The sequence below is a fragment of the Phyllobates terribilis genome, unplaced genomic scaffold (genome assembly GCF_046119375.1).
Source record: "Phyllobates terribilis strain yellow unplaced genomic scaffold, ASM4611937v1 Scaffold_482__1_contigs__length_1377538, whole genome shotgun sequence".
NCBI classification, from domain to species: Eukaryota; Metazoa; Chordata; class Amphibia; order Anura; family Dendrobatidae; genus Phyllobates; species Phyllobates terribilis.
Genome location: NW_027363242.1, coordinates 93,537 through 108,302, shown reverse-complemented (window position 1 = coordinate 108,302; position 14,766 = coordinate 93,537). Strand labels below are relative to the sequence as shown.

At 47.4% G+C, this 14,766-nt stretch overlaps 1 pseudogene; it reads right to left on the bottom strand.

The window, feature by feature from the left end:
* Positions 1-1,489: 1,489 nt before the first annotated feature.
* LOC141229494 (forkhead activin signal transducer 3-like) lies at positions 1,490-14,519 on the bottom strand (annotated as a pseudogene).
* Between the last annotated feature and the right edge of the window lie 247 nt (positions 14,520-14,766).

The window sequence follows — 14,766 nt, the reverse complement described above, 5'->3', positions numbered from 1 at the left end:
CAATGCTGCCCTAAAGCAGGCCAGGCTAAGAAAAGTGTGGGAAGGGTTACCAGGACAAATAGTGGTGGCTGGGGACTGAGTATGGAGACCTTGCCGCCGATGCTGCCATGAGGTAGTGGCCAGCTTCATCCTCCTCCAAACTAAAAGGACCCATTTCAAGTGCAAGCTAGCAGTATACTATTGCAGCCTGCGGGTGGGTGGTTGGCTGCATATTTGCGCTTGCATTGCAAGGAATGGGGGAGGTACAATTGAACACTGCCCTGGGACAAGGACTTGCACGGGGATAGTTGCAAGTCTGCATCTTCTGATGCGGCAAGGATCCCTTCTGATGGGCACACTTTTAGGCAGTGACCTGGGTGTCAGAGATGCTTCCAGGGGTCTTCCCCGTGCTGTTCCCATGTCTTTTCAGCACTGTATGCATGTGTCACACAGCACATGGCCAGATAAGGTTGTAAAATGTTAAAATGACATTTCCCGGTGAATGCATTTGTCATGGTTGAAAGCAATACAAAAGTACAAAAACGCATAAAAAAAATGCTACTTGTGAACATAGCCCAAGGTGTGGAGGAGTATTTTGGTTTTTGGTTATTTATTTTACCTTATACACAAGTCTTTACCCTGGAAAGGATGTTCCTTAACATATTTCACAGGAAAACAGTTTCAGTTTCGTCTTTGAACGTTTTATTGTGAGCCTGTAAAAGTGGCTTAATACCTCTGACCAAGTTGTTGACACCAGTGACCTGGGGGTCAGAAATGCTTCCTGGGGCGATCCCCATGCTGTCCCCATGTCATTTGAGCACTGTCACTATCGTTTTGGGCACTTTTTAGGCTTTCTACAGACTGCCGGGGGTGCCGCCGCAAAAATGCTCGGGTCTCCCATAGACTAACATTGGGCTCGTTGCTCGGGTCGAGCACCCGAGTATCACGGCGAGCTCGGCCCGAGCTGAGCACCCGAGCATTTTATTGCTCGCTCAACACTACACGTGAACTTTGCAAGGCACTGTTTTAAGTAGTGAAACATAAAATTGTTTATATTTGGCATCAGAATAAATATACCGACTGATATAACAAAGTGAGCTATTCATTAATGAAAATTTGATCTAGCACATCGTGAAAACTCCCGGTCAGTATTGTTTTATGTTTTTTTCTACATTTTTGTAATCTGCTAATTTCATGTATTCCGCAGAAATATTATTAATATTGAGCCAAATATCAGTTCTACATGTGGAGAGACGAGCCCCCATACTGATCCTCTGCGCCTCTATATTTGGAGACATACAGAATCTCTTCACGAGAATTTGTCTGGAGATATTGACCTAAATGACTAAGGCTGGAATCTTACAGAGATAGTTGGTGACTGGAACGTTCATTTTCACGGGAAGCTTTAGGGTCACATTTACATATAAAGAACCAGGATAATAACTGTTTATAGTGAAAAGCAGTTTATTAAGAATAAAACAACAAACGCAAGAAAACAACGATCAACTATTTACAAAAGCCAAGGAAGCTTGAAGTGTCCTTGGTGGTCCCTGTATGGACCTTGGTGGGGCAGGTTCCCAGCATGTGTGGAGGATCCTGGGATGTCAAACACAGTAATATTGAGAAGGGGGACAGGAGGGTGATTCATTTCCAGGGGTAATTGTGGTCGTAGGGTAGAGGGGTTTTGGTAATGGATGTTAGATTAAGATGGGAAGGGGGAATAAACGTTAGATGGTGATGGATAGTTAACCTGGGGTATAGGTGGGAAATTTGGGCAAAGCACAAATACTGAGAGGGGCAACTACATTAGGAGGAACAAAGCTTGAATTAGACGTGGGAAGGTTCCATAGAATCATTGGGAAAGATGATGCGGGGTCTGGAGGATTGGATGGAGCTGCAGCTTCTGGTATGACGGGATCTTTGTCATTTGTAAGAGGAGGATGATGGTCATTTAAAGGCCTGTAGGGATGTCCATTGATAATGAAGGGGGCCAGGTCAAGCTGGTAGAATTCCTCCCTGCTGACCGCCGTATTCTGAAGCTTCATGGCCTCTGGAGGAATCCGACTCACATCCACTGTCCAGAAGTTTCCTTTGTCCTGAGGCCTGTGAGGATCCTTCAGCACCTGAAATAAAGATGAAATAAATTCAGATAAAGGTTCAAATAAAATTCTAATTTCTGCAATATAAAGTCACTACTGTATATAGAGGTCACAGAGAAGAAATGATTATGTGACAATAACTTTGGTAGAAAACTCTGGGATCTTTAAGTTTGTTTACAGGGGGTTTTAGGAGAGAAAATGTATCAGTAATATTAGAATTGGGAAATACATTTTTTCTGAAAATGTAACAAAGTGATACCTTCTATAAAATGTCAAATCCTTGATTTAAATGTAATAAAAAAGACACTTAAAATTAAGCAGATGAGATTTATGAAATAGAAAATTATTACTGTGAGCGTATAAATATTTAGTGAGATGAAGAAAAGTCCTGTCTCACTAGAGGAGAAATACAGCGCTGTGTGTGATGAGGTTTATGGAGGAGAACCTGCAATCTGCTAACGTTATTATGTTGAAATTACTTTTTGCACCAGACTTAAAAAGTGTCCAGAAAGTGAGATCTGGTCTAAGAGACAATTGTAAAATGCAGCAATTTTATTAGATCTTGTATTAGAAACATGACATATTTGAGGCTTAAAATAGGACGAGAGTCATTAGAGATGTATCTTACCCCGTGGACCATTTTGATGATTTTTCACGATTTCCATTATTTCTACCATCTTTTAAAATTAAGCATTTTACAATATTAATACATTTCCCCTTATATGTAAAAAACAGCAATGTCCATTAGAAGAGAATCACCCCAGTAAATGACCACACGGAGTCCCCACCTTTCTGAAGCAGTCGTTGGAGTACAGGTTGTGTCTGACAGAGTCTTTCCATCCTTGGTATCGTCCATACAAAATGGGGAAGAAGTCGCTGATCTTTTCCAAAATCTGAAGGCAAAAAAACATTCAGTTCTGTAAATTAGTTAATATCAGTGAATAGTGTTGATCAAGCACTAAAATGCTCGGGTGCTCAAAGCTCGGGCCGAGCTCGCCGTGATACTTGGGTGCTCGACCCGAGCAACGAGCCCAATGTTAGTCTATGGGAGACCCAAGCATTTTTGCGGCGGCACCCACGGCAGTCTGTAGAAAGCCTAAAAAGTGCCCAAAACGATAGTGACAGTGCTCAAATGACATGGGGACAGCATGGGGATCGCCCCAGGAAGCATTTCTGGCCCCCAGGTCACTGCTGTCAACAACGTGGTCAGATGTATTAAGCCACTTTTACGGGCTCACAATAAAAAGTTCAAAAATGAAACGGAAACTGTTTTCCTGTGAAATATGTTAAGGAACATCCTTTCCAGGGTAAAGACTTGTGTATAAGGTAAAATAAATAACCAAAAACAAGAATACTCCTCCACACCTTGGGCTATGTTCACAAGTAGCATTTTTTATGCGTTTTTGCACTTTTGTATTGCTTTCAACCGTGACAAATGAACTCACAGGGAAATGTCATTTTAACATTTTACAACCTTATCTGGCCATGTGCTGTGTGACACATGCATATAGTGCTGAAAAGACATGGGAACAGCATGGGGAAGACCCCTGGAAGCATCTCTGACACCCAGGTCACTGCCTAAAAGTGTGACCATCAGAAGTGATCCTTGCCGCATCAGAAGATGCAGACTTGCAACTATCCCCGTGCAAGTCCTTGTCCCAGGGCAGTGTTCAATTGTACCTCCCCCGTTCCTTGCAATGCAAGTGCAAATATGCAGCCAACCACCCACCCACCCGCAGGCTGCAATAGTATACTGCTAGCTTGCACTTGAAATGGGGCCTTTTAGATTGGAGGAGGCCGAAGCTGGCCACTACCTTATGGCTGCGTCGGTGGCGAGGTCTCCATACTCAGCCCCAGCCGCCACTATTTGTCCCGATAATCTTCCCCACACTTTTCTTAGCCTGGCCTGCTTTAGGGCAGCATTGGACGAGCCCACCAGACAACCAGACTCCTCCAGTGGGCTCTGGCTTCTCCATCAGGGGAGTTGAGAGTGCCAAGGTAAGGAGCATGATGATAATGATAGAAGTTAGCATCTGCTTTGTTTTCTTGGAATGCAAGTGTAAGTGTGCAGCCTGCCACCCACCCACCCCCAGGCTGCAGTACCATACTGCTAGCTTGCTTGCACTTGAAATGAGGCCTTTTAGGCTTGTGGAGGCAGACGCCGGCCACCATGTCATGGCTGCGTCGACGGCCTGGTATCCACACTCAGTCCCCAGCTGCCCGGCGGCCGGGTGTCCACACTCGGTCCCCAGCCGCCAGGGGGCAGCCGGGTGTCCATACTCGGTCCCCAGCTGCCCCTATTTGTCCCGGTGCGCCTTATACACAAGTGCGCATACCAAAACATTACTTGTGCCCTCCCCAGTGCATTTAGTGGGAAGGACAGCCTATTCCGCTGTAGTGTGTGCACGCCAACCCCCTGTTCATGGCACATGCGAAGATGCCTCCCGCCCTGCACCTGTCGTTGCAGACTTGCAACTATCCCCGTTCAAGTCCTTGTCCCAGGGCAGTGTTAAATTGTACCTCCCCCATTCCTTGCAATGCAAGCGCAAGTACGCAGCCTGCCACCCACCCACCTACCCCCAGGCTGCAATACCATACTGCTTGAATGCACTTGAAATTGGGCCTTTTAGGCATGTGGAGGCGGAATTTAGACACCAAGTCATGGCTGCGTCGGCGGCCTGGTATCCATACTCAGTTCCCAGCCGCCGCCGGCCGGGTGTCCACGCTTGGTCCCCAGCCACCAGGGGGCGGCCGGGTGTCCATACTCGGTACCCAGCCGCCCCTATTTGTCCCGGTGCGCCTTATACACAAGCGTGCATACCAAAACATTACCTGTGCCCTCCCCAATGCATTTAGTAGGAAGGACAGCCTAACCACAAACACAAGGACAAGTGAATGTGGCCAGGTATGGTCCATCTCACTGACGCCTTCACACTGGGTTAATATTGTGGAAGCCGGGACACTGTTGGACACTGGGATGCAACACGTCCTCCAGACATAGAGGATTGCGGGTCCTGGGTCAATCAGGCTTCAGCACAAAGTTCAGAAGGTAGACAGCAGCAGTGGTCGGCCTCCTACACAACGAGTAAATTATTCATGATCATGAGGCCATCCATCTCCTTAGCTTTCTGTTCCTTGGAATGCAAGCGCATGTATGTAGTAGTGGCTAGGCCTGAAGCGGTCAGCGTTTTGGCGCTTATCCTACCTCCTCCGAGGATTGCTGGAAGTTTTCCCTGCTACTATCCCAGTTCTATGACTCCTGTTAAAACAAAGCTTCAGGTGATGAATGATGGATGAGGTGGTGGCAAAGGAGAAAGAGCAGGAAAAACAGGGACCATTCACATCAATATCAGGCCAGTCAACCACACATGTCTTGTAGGATATGTTTCTGTACCAAAAGGAGCGGTTCGGTTACACAGTTATAGGGCATACAGTGAATGCAATGCCTACCAAAAATTTCGAGGCACTCCAATGCCCCTTGGAAGTGACATGGAGATCAGAGGGCCTTAACTAAACCCTTTTTTCTATTTATAGCAACTGGGTCTCCTGTACACTGTTGGCCTAAGCAATGAATGGAAGGCTTTCCAAAAATTATGAGGAACTGCAATGACCCTTGAAACAGACGTGGATTACAGCATACTAAAAACCTTCTACCCATTATTGGGGAGTGGGTCTCCCTTAGTGTTCGCCTATGTATTGAAAAGCAAAAGCTGACTAAAATTAGGAGGAAATACAATGCCCATTGGAAGAGTCGTGGAGGTTAGAGGTAATTAAAAACAGCATTTCAATGCCCCTTGGAAGAGCTGTGGAGTTCAGAGTTGTTTAACAAGACGGTTTTAATGCCCCTTGGAAGAGACGTGGAGGTCACAGTAGCTTAACAAGATGGTTTTAATGCCTCTTGGAAGAGACGTGGAGTTCAGAGTGGTTTAACAAGACGGTTTTAATGCCCCTTGGAAGAGACGTGGAGTTCAGAGTGGTTTAACAGGATGGTTTTAATGCCCCTTGGAAGAGAAGTGGAGGTCACAGTAGCTTAACAAGATGGTTTTAATGCCCCTTGGAAGAGACGTGGAGTTCAGAGTGGTTTAACAAGACGGTCTTAATGCCCCTTGGAAGGGACGTGGAGGTCACAGTAGCTTAACAAGATGGTTTTAATGCCCCTTAGAAGAGACGTGGAGTTCAGAGTGGTTTAACAAGACGGTTTTAATGCCCCTTGAAAGAGACGTGGAGTTCAGAGTGGTTTAACAAGACAGTTTTAATGCTCCTTGGAAGAGACTTGGGAGTTCAGAGTGGTTTAACAAGACGGTTTTAATGCCCCTTGGAAGAGATGTGGAGCTCAGAGTGGTTTAACAAGACGGTTTTAATGCCCCTTGGAAGAGACGTGGAGTTCAGAGTGGTTTAACAAGACGGTTTTAATGCCCCTTTGAAGAGATGTGGAGTTCAGAGTGGTTTAACAAGATGGTTTTAATGCCCCTTGGAAGAGACGTGGAGGTCACAGTAGGTTAACAAGATGGTTTTAATGCCCCTTGGAAGAGACGTGGAGGTCACAGTGGTTTAACAAGACGGTTTTAATGCCCCTTGGAAGAGACTTGGAGTTCAGAGTGGTTTAACAAGATGGTTTTAATGCCCCTTGGAGGAGACTTGGAGTTCAGAGTGGTTTAGCAAGACGGTTTTAATGCCCCTTGAAAGAGACGTGGAGTTCAGAGTGGTTTAACAAGACGGTTTTAATGCCCCTTGGAAGAGACAGGGAGTTCAGAGTGGTTTAACAAGACGGTTTTAATGCCCCTTGGAAGAGTGGTGGAAGTCGCAGTGGAATAAAAAGACAATATCAATGCCCCTTGGAAGAGTGGTGGAGGTCGCAGTGGAATAAAAAGACAATATGAATGCCCCTTGGTAGAGTGGTGGAGGGCCCAGTGGAATAAAAAGACAATATCAATGCCCCTTGGAAGAGACGTGGGGATCAAAGTAGCTTAACAAGATGATTTTAATGCCCCTTACAAGATTCATGCAGTACAGCATATTAAAAACATTATTCCCGTTATTGGCGAGTGGGTCTCCCATAGTCGTTGCCTATGCCTTCCAAGCAAAAGCTGCCAAAAATTAGGACGGAAAAATTTGCAATGCCCCTTACAAGAGCCATGCAGTTCAGCGTATTAAAAACATTATTCCCATTATTGGGGAGTGGGTCTCCCATAGTCTTTGTCTATGCCTTCCAAGCAAAAGCTGCCAAAAATTAGGACGGAGGAACTTGCAATGCCCTTACAAGAGCCATGCAGTACAGCATATTAAAATCATTATTCCCATTATTGGGGAGTGGGTCTCCCATAGTGTTTGCCTATGCCTTCCAAGCAAAAGCTGCCAAAAATTAGAACGGAGGAACTTGCAATGCTGTCAACAAGGACCACGGTCACCCTGGTGGTATAGTGGTGGTGGAGGCTGAGGATAAGGAGAAGAGCAAAAAACAGCCGACATGAGGAAGCGTATACCCATGTGTGGGTGTGAAGCGGTGCATGGGAATACACCTCCCAAAATAACACAGTGGATTTGTCTTTATGTTACTCTGCTGTCATTTGGTGGTGATGAGAAGTCTTGTCCAATCCACCCCTTGCTCATTTTGATAAGGGCCAGCTTGTCAGCATTGCCAGTTGACAGGCGAGTGCGCTTATCAGTTATAATTCCCCCAGCGGCACTAAAAACACGCTCCGATAACACGCTAGCGGCAGGGCAGGCCAGGACCTCCAAGGCGTACAAAGTAAGTTCATTCCAAGTGTCCTGCTTGGATACCCAATAATTAAAAGGCACAGAGGAATCACGGAGGACGCTGGTACGGTCGGCAAGGTACTACCTCACCATCTTTTGAAACTTTCCACTCCTTGTGAGAGTACCCTGCACCTCAGGGCCTGTAAGCTGGGCGGGTCTCAGAAAACTGTCCCAGAACCTTGACAGTCTTCCCCTGCCTCTGCTGGATTGTTTGGGCAACGAACTGTGACCTCTGCCGCTAGCATGTTCAGATGGGAATTTTTTTTAACAGTTCTGCAGCAAGGGCCTTCTGGTACTGCCCCATTTTTGTAGACCTCTCCACCTCAGGAATAAGAGAGTGAAAGTTCTCCTTGTAGTGGGGGTCTAAAAGTGTCACCAACCAGTAATGACTGTCACCCAACATTTTGACAATGCGAGGGTCACGGTTAAGGCATCATAACATAAAGTCAGCTATGCGTGCCAGACTGGTAACGGGCAAGACTTCCGTGTCCTCACCAAGATGACGACTGACCATGCTCTCCTCCCCCCTGTCCTCAGGCCACCCACGCTGAACTGATGGTATGACAGTTGTACAGGTACTACCGTCTAGAGCGCATGATACCAGCTCCTGTTCTTCCTCCTCTCCCTCATTGTCCCCCAATGCACGTTGGGATGAGATGAGGCTGGGCTGTGTGTAATCGCTCGCTATGGCTTCTTGATCCATCTCATCATACTCTGGCTGCAATGCCTCCTCTTTAATTCTCTGCAGAGATTGTTGCAAAAGACAGACAAGTGGGATGCTGAAGCTAATGATGGCATCATCGCCACTCACCATCTTGGTGGACTCCTCAACGTTTGTCAGGATGGTACGTATGTCAGGCATCCAGGTCCACTCCTGAGGTCTTATGTGTGGAGTCTGACCTGAATATCGACTGCCTTGTTGCAGCTGGTACTCCACAACTGCGCTCTTCTGCTCACAAATCCTTTGCAACATGTGGAGGGTAGAGTTCCAATGTGTGGGGACATCACACACCAGTCGGTGTGCCGGAAGCTGCAAACGGTGCTGCAACACAGCATGGGCGGCGGAAGCTGTAGCCGACTTCCGAAAAGGAGCTGACAGGCGGAGTACTTTGACTAGCAGATCTGGCAACTCGGGGTACGATTTAAGAAACCGCTGAACCACGAGGTTAAGCACATGAGCCAGACATTGTACGTGTGTGATCTCACCTCGCCTTAGACCCGCCACGAGGTTACGGCCATTGTCACACACAACCATGCCTGGATGTAGGCTCAGCGGTCTCAGCCACAGATCTGCCTGCTCTTTCACAGCTGTCCACAACTCACAAGCAGTGTGAGGTTTATCACCTGAGCTTATGAGTTTCAGCACAGCCTGTTGCCGCTTGGCTGAGGCAGTACTGCAGTGCTTCCAGCTTGTAACTGATGTGGTGATATCTGAGATGGAGGCTGAACAGGAGGAGGAGGAGGATGATGCGCAGGAGCTGTACACTGTGGGGGCAACTCTGACTGATATAGGGACCGCAATCCTCGGTGTGGGAAAAATGTGTTCCATCCCAAGGTCCGACTGAGTCCCGGCTTTTACTATGTTTACCCAGTGTGCCGTCAGGGAGATGTACCGTCCCTGGCCACAAGCACTTGTCCTTGTGTCCGTTGTCAGGTGGACTCTCCCAGTAACTGCGTTGTTGAGGGCACGGCAGATGTTTTGGGACACAAGCTTGTGTAGTGCGCGGATGGCACACCGGGCAAAATAGTGTCGGCTGGGGACCGAGTACCGAGGGACGGCCACCGCCATAAGGTTGCGGAAGGATTCCGTCTCCACCTCCCTAAAAGGCAGCATTTCCAACGCAAGCAGTCGTGAAATGTGCGAATTTAGAACTGCGGCCTGTGGGGCGTTGGCTGCGAATTTGCGCTTTCGTTCAAAGGTCTGGGATATGGACAATTGAACGCTGCGGTGGGACATGGACGTGGACGTTGATGCTGTTTCTTGAGAAACTGCCATAACAAGTGAAAACTGAGAGGAGGGGGCATCTCTGCATGCAGTATGGTCAGGGGATTGCCTTGCACGCACAACAGGGGGTTCTCTTACACGCACAACAGCGGAAGATGCAGTGGTGACACCCACTGACACTGGTCGTGGACCCTGGGGTTCGCCCCACAAAGTCGGGTGCTTTTCTGATGTGTGCCTGATCATGCTGGTGGTGTCACCGATGCTGATGCTGGCCTGGCTGGTGGTACAAATGTCCTTTTTGGGGTTATCAGCAGAGTCTTTAAAAAAATTCCAGACTCTGGAAGACCTACCGGTTGTACTGGCAACGTCCCTCATGTTGGTGTTACGGGGAACGGTTGCCCGCCTTCTGTCTGCCGCCACCACACTGCTTCTTCCTGCCTGTTGGGGTACTCTTCCTCCCTCCCCCTGTGTGCTGCTGGCCTCGCTCTGTGTGTCCTCCTGCCACGTTTGGTCAGTTACTAGATCATCCACCACCTCCTACTCTTCCACTTCCGCACCACGGTCCTCCTCCTCACTTTGTGGCAATTGTGTCTCGTCATCGTCCACCTCTTGTGACAAATTGCCAGCATTGCCTCCCTGTGGCCGTGGCTGTTCAAATATTTGGCCATCGCTACATGGGATCTCCTCTTCCACCACTTCAAGTGGAGCAGGCGAGGGGCCCAAATATGGAAATGGACCAGTGAACAGCTCTTCAGAGTGTCCAACTGTGGGATCAGTTGCTGTCTGACGACACTCAGCATGGTGGAAGGAAGGAGCATCAGGGTGAGGAGGAGTATGCGGTCGAGACTCACGGCTACTAAAACTTGACCGTGTGGAAGACAGACCGGAGGTGGTGGTGCCCAGGTGACTGGAAGTATTATCTGCTATCCAATTAATAACCTGTTCACACTGATCAGTTTGCAATAGTGGTGTTGTTGTGTGCTTCCATAGTAATTCGGTCAAGAACTGGGAGCGAGAAGATGTGGCTGTTGGTTGTGGCACATTTGCACCTTGGCCACGGCCCCATCCTCTGCACGTACCATCACCAGAACGTCCAGTTCCACGTCCCTTGCCACTCGCCTTGCCCATTGCAAATGAAGTAAAATAGCTTACACTCGCACTATCAATGGCAAAAGGGTAATATAAAGGAGATTAGAACCGTGGAATAGTAAAACCACAGTTCTAGTTCTCTGGCCTACACCAGAATCTTTTAAACAGATATATTTGTGTCTGAACAGTAAGCGTGTTAAGCGTCGGGCGGTTACTGGATTCGAAATGGGTCCAGAACTTTCTATAGTCTCCCATTCTGGTCCAGCCAGGGGTGATGCTGCTCATCATTTCATCAGTCCCAACGCCTAGCTGGTTCACGAGATGTACAGATTGTCTTTGGGGTATTTGTGCCTAGCATCATGAAGCATAGGTTGCGGAGGGAGACAGGGCTGCTGAAGCCTAAGTCCAGGATTCTCTGTACTGAGCATGCCCGTGACATGGCGGACCGTGATTGGTGGTTTGGGAGTCAGCTGATCCGGTGACCTGGCACCGCCTGATTGGTCGCGGATGAAGTCACCAATGGTGCGACGGTGGGCAGGGCTTAATCTTTAAAAGACCCGCCCACAAACATGGCGGTGCGCTCTGATCATTGACCAGTGATGTTGTTGTGTGGACGCTTGGTCTCTTGGGCTCCACGTGTGCTTTAGTTTCTGTTAGGCAGGTGTAGTGGAAATAGGCAGGCTAGTGGAAATAGGCAGGTAGCTTCGTCTAGCAGTCTGGCTCTGCCAAAGGGGTCGCCTAACACCCCGAGCAGCCTGCAGACGTCCTATTCCCGGTTATCACCAGTAAGCCACATGGAGTGATACCCCCCCAGTCCGGTAGCACGCCGGCTGGAGGCACGTGTTCGCCGGCGTGAGTCACACACGCATCCTAGCGCCAACATTGTAGTCCCTGTGCTGCAACAGGACTACAGATATATTCTTTATCACACATCTCTCGTGATGTTAACGGAGATAGTGCGGATCCTTATCCCCTTTCCGGTGTTCTGTAACCCGGAGGGGATTGCTATTTAAGTTGGTTAGTTCCTTTTCACCCAGAAGGTGTTCGGCAGTAGTCCACTAGGCTGCATCGCGGACCCCGGGTTTGGTTGCGTTCCATTATAATAATGTTGTTTGCAAACGTCCCGTTAACAGTTTCAGAGCCCCAGGGTCTTGCCGAAAATGTCCGATAACCAGCAACTGCAGCGCTATATACAGCAGCTTGAGACCAGACTTAGGACTCTGGAACAAGCTGACCCGGTAGCTGATATCACTGCAGTAGCTACCCAGGCGGCTTCTCAAGCAGCCAATCTGGTTAACTCGGATGCGGCAATTGCTGCGGCAGCTGCAACTGCTCCATTACCCCGTTTTGCTCTCCCGGAAAAATTTTCTGGAAACAGTAAATCCTGCAGGGGTTGTATTCATTTATGCTCCATTCAGTTGGAGATGATGGAGGCACGGTTCCCCTCCGAAAGAGCTAAAGTGGGTTATGTCATCTCATTACTCTCCCACAGGGCTCTGGAGTGGGCTACTCCTCTATGGGAGCGGAATGATCTGGTTGTGGCTTATGCGGGTCTTTTCCTTAAGACCCTAAAGAGTGTATTCCTAGGTCCTCAGGTCACGCATGACACGGCTCTTAAGCTTCTTGCGTTGATCCAGGGTTCGGCCACCACCAGCCACTATGCCATCCAGTTCAGGGATTGCTATTTAAGTTGGTTGGTTCCTTTTCACCCAGAAGGTGTTCGGCAGCAGTCCACTAGGCTGCATCGCGGACCCCGGGTTCAGTTGCGTTCCATTATAATAAAGTTGTTTGCCACCATCCCCTTAACACAGCGAGACACTGAAACTGTTTTTTTTTATGCAAAAAGGTGGATTACACCCAGATTTCAACCGTGGAAGAGGAAAACCACAGTTCTAGTTCTCTGGCCTACACCAGAATGTTTTAAACAGATATATTTGTGTCTGAACAGTCAGCGAGACACTGAAACAGTTTTTTGTTATGCAAAAAGTTGGATTACACCCAGATTTGAACCGTGGAAGAGGAAAACCACAGTTCTAGTTCTCTGGCCTACACCAGAATCTTTTAAACAGATATAGTTGTGTCTGAACAGTCAGCGAGACACTGAAACAGTTTTTTTTATGCAAAAAGGTGGATTACACCCAGATTTGAACCGTGGAAGAGGAAAACCACAGTTCTAGTTCTCTGGCCTACACCAGAATCTTGTAAACAGATATATTTGTGTCTGAACAGTTAACGAGACACTCAAACTGTTTTTTTTTATGGAAAAAAGGCAAAAAAGTGGATAATACAGAGATTTGAACCGTGGAACTGAAAAACCACAGTTCTAGTTATCTGGCCTACACCAGACTCTTTTAAACATATATATTTGTGTCTGAACACTCACAGACACACTCAGTTTTTTTTTTGGGGGGGGGGGGATACCAAAAGTTTAATAAGAGGGGTATTTGTACAGTCTAACTGAGAAAAAAAAAAAAAGAGGACTTAGATGAAAAAAAAAAGATTTTTTTCTGGCCCCTGAGACCTGGGGCTAAGTCTAGCAATGTGAGAAGCAGCACACAGGACTGTAATGCAGTGTTTGTTGGTATAACCACTGCGTCTCCTATACAGCTTGCCTGCCTGCCTGATATCTGGGATGGATATTAGTCCTGAGAAGTACTGTTTGTTTGATTTGGCAGGCTTTAGAGACCCTACACTATCTATTTCGCAGTATAAATCTCTCCCTAGCTCAGCAGCACTCTCCATACACCGTCTGAACTGGAGCAACTGTGTCCAAGATGTCAGCGACCGGTTTTCAATACTCGAGGTGACGCTGTGCGGCCAGCCAATCACTGTAATGCCCACAACCAACATGGCTGCGGCATTACAGTGACTGGCTGGCAATCCCTGCATGTTCATTGGCTCTGTAAAGAGCGCCAAACGTGCAGGCCGGAGACCCGAGCTCCCGCCCGAGTAACCGGGAAATGCTCGGTGCTCGCCGAACATCCCGAGTAGTGAGATGCTCGGGCGAGTACTGAGCAGTGTCAAGCATGCTCGCTCAACACTATCAGTGAACTCTTTTATCCTAAATTATGAATTCAATGTTCCTAATAAGTATTTATTAAAAATTACAATTTATATGAAAGGTAAAGAACCAGCAAGAAGTTTATAATTCTTTTCACCTGGATATTCCTGGCTGTTATAACATGTAACAGTATATTCCCACAATGCAGGAAAGTCTTATGAATATTTTTGTTTTTTTTATTTGTGTATATGACTTAAGAAAAAAATTTAGCAAAAGTAAAAATGTATCCACGTAGCAGAAGTTCGGGCTTAAAAGATTTGTTGATCCCCTCTAGGAGTCCTAAGTCAATATCCAACTAACCTATTCCTTTATAACATCGTTCTCTTACCTGCAGCAGCTTCAGCTTCTTGTCTGTGACACATTGAATCACCAGCGCAATCATGGCCAGGTAAGAGTATGGAGGCTTGGGGTATCGCTGGTAATTCTTCTTTTCCCCAGAGATTTTCTCCTCCTGACCTGGTGTCATCATTGGGTCACGCTGTGCACTTGTATCCTATCCTGGAGCACCGTCCATGTTGGAGTCCATCTGCAGTATCTGCTCAATACTTGGCATATTGATGGTTTCCCAGGGTTGGAGATTTGAGTTCATGTCTCACAGATGTCTTCACAATATTAGATCTGGGCCAGGGAAGGAGCCTTGATAAGCGCTGATCACCCCACCTCAGGCTTTGTTATGTTAATACCCCCAAAACAAGATGGAGCCCATTGCTGGTTACACCTCAACTGTTATTGAAAGACCTTTAGCCGTAAAGACAATAGCAGTATGAATACACAAAGTTTCAGTCCTTGGGTGTGATCCATCCTTAAAACATCCTTTGTCATGTATATCATGTGTA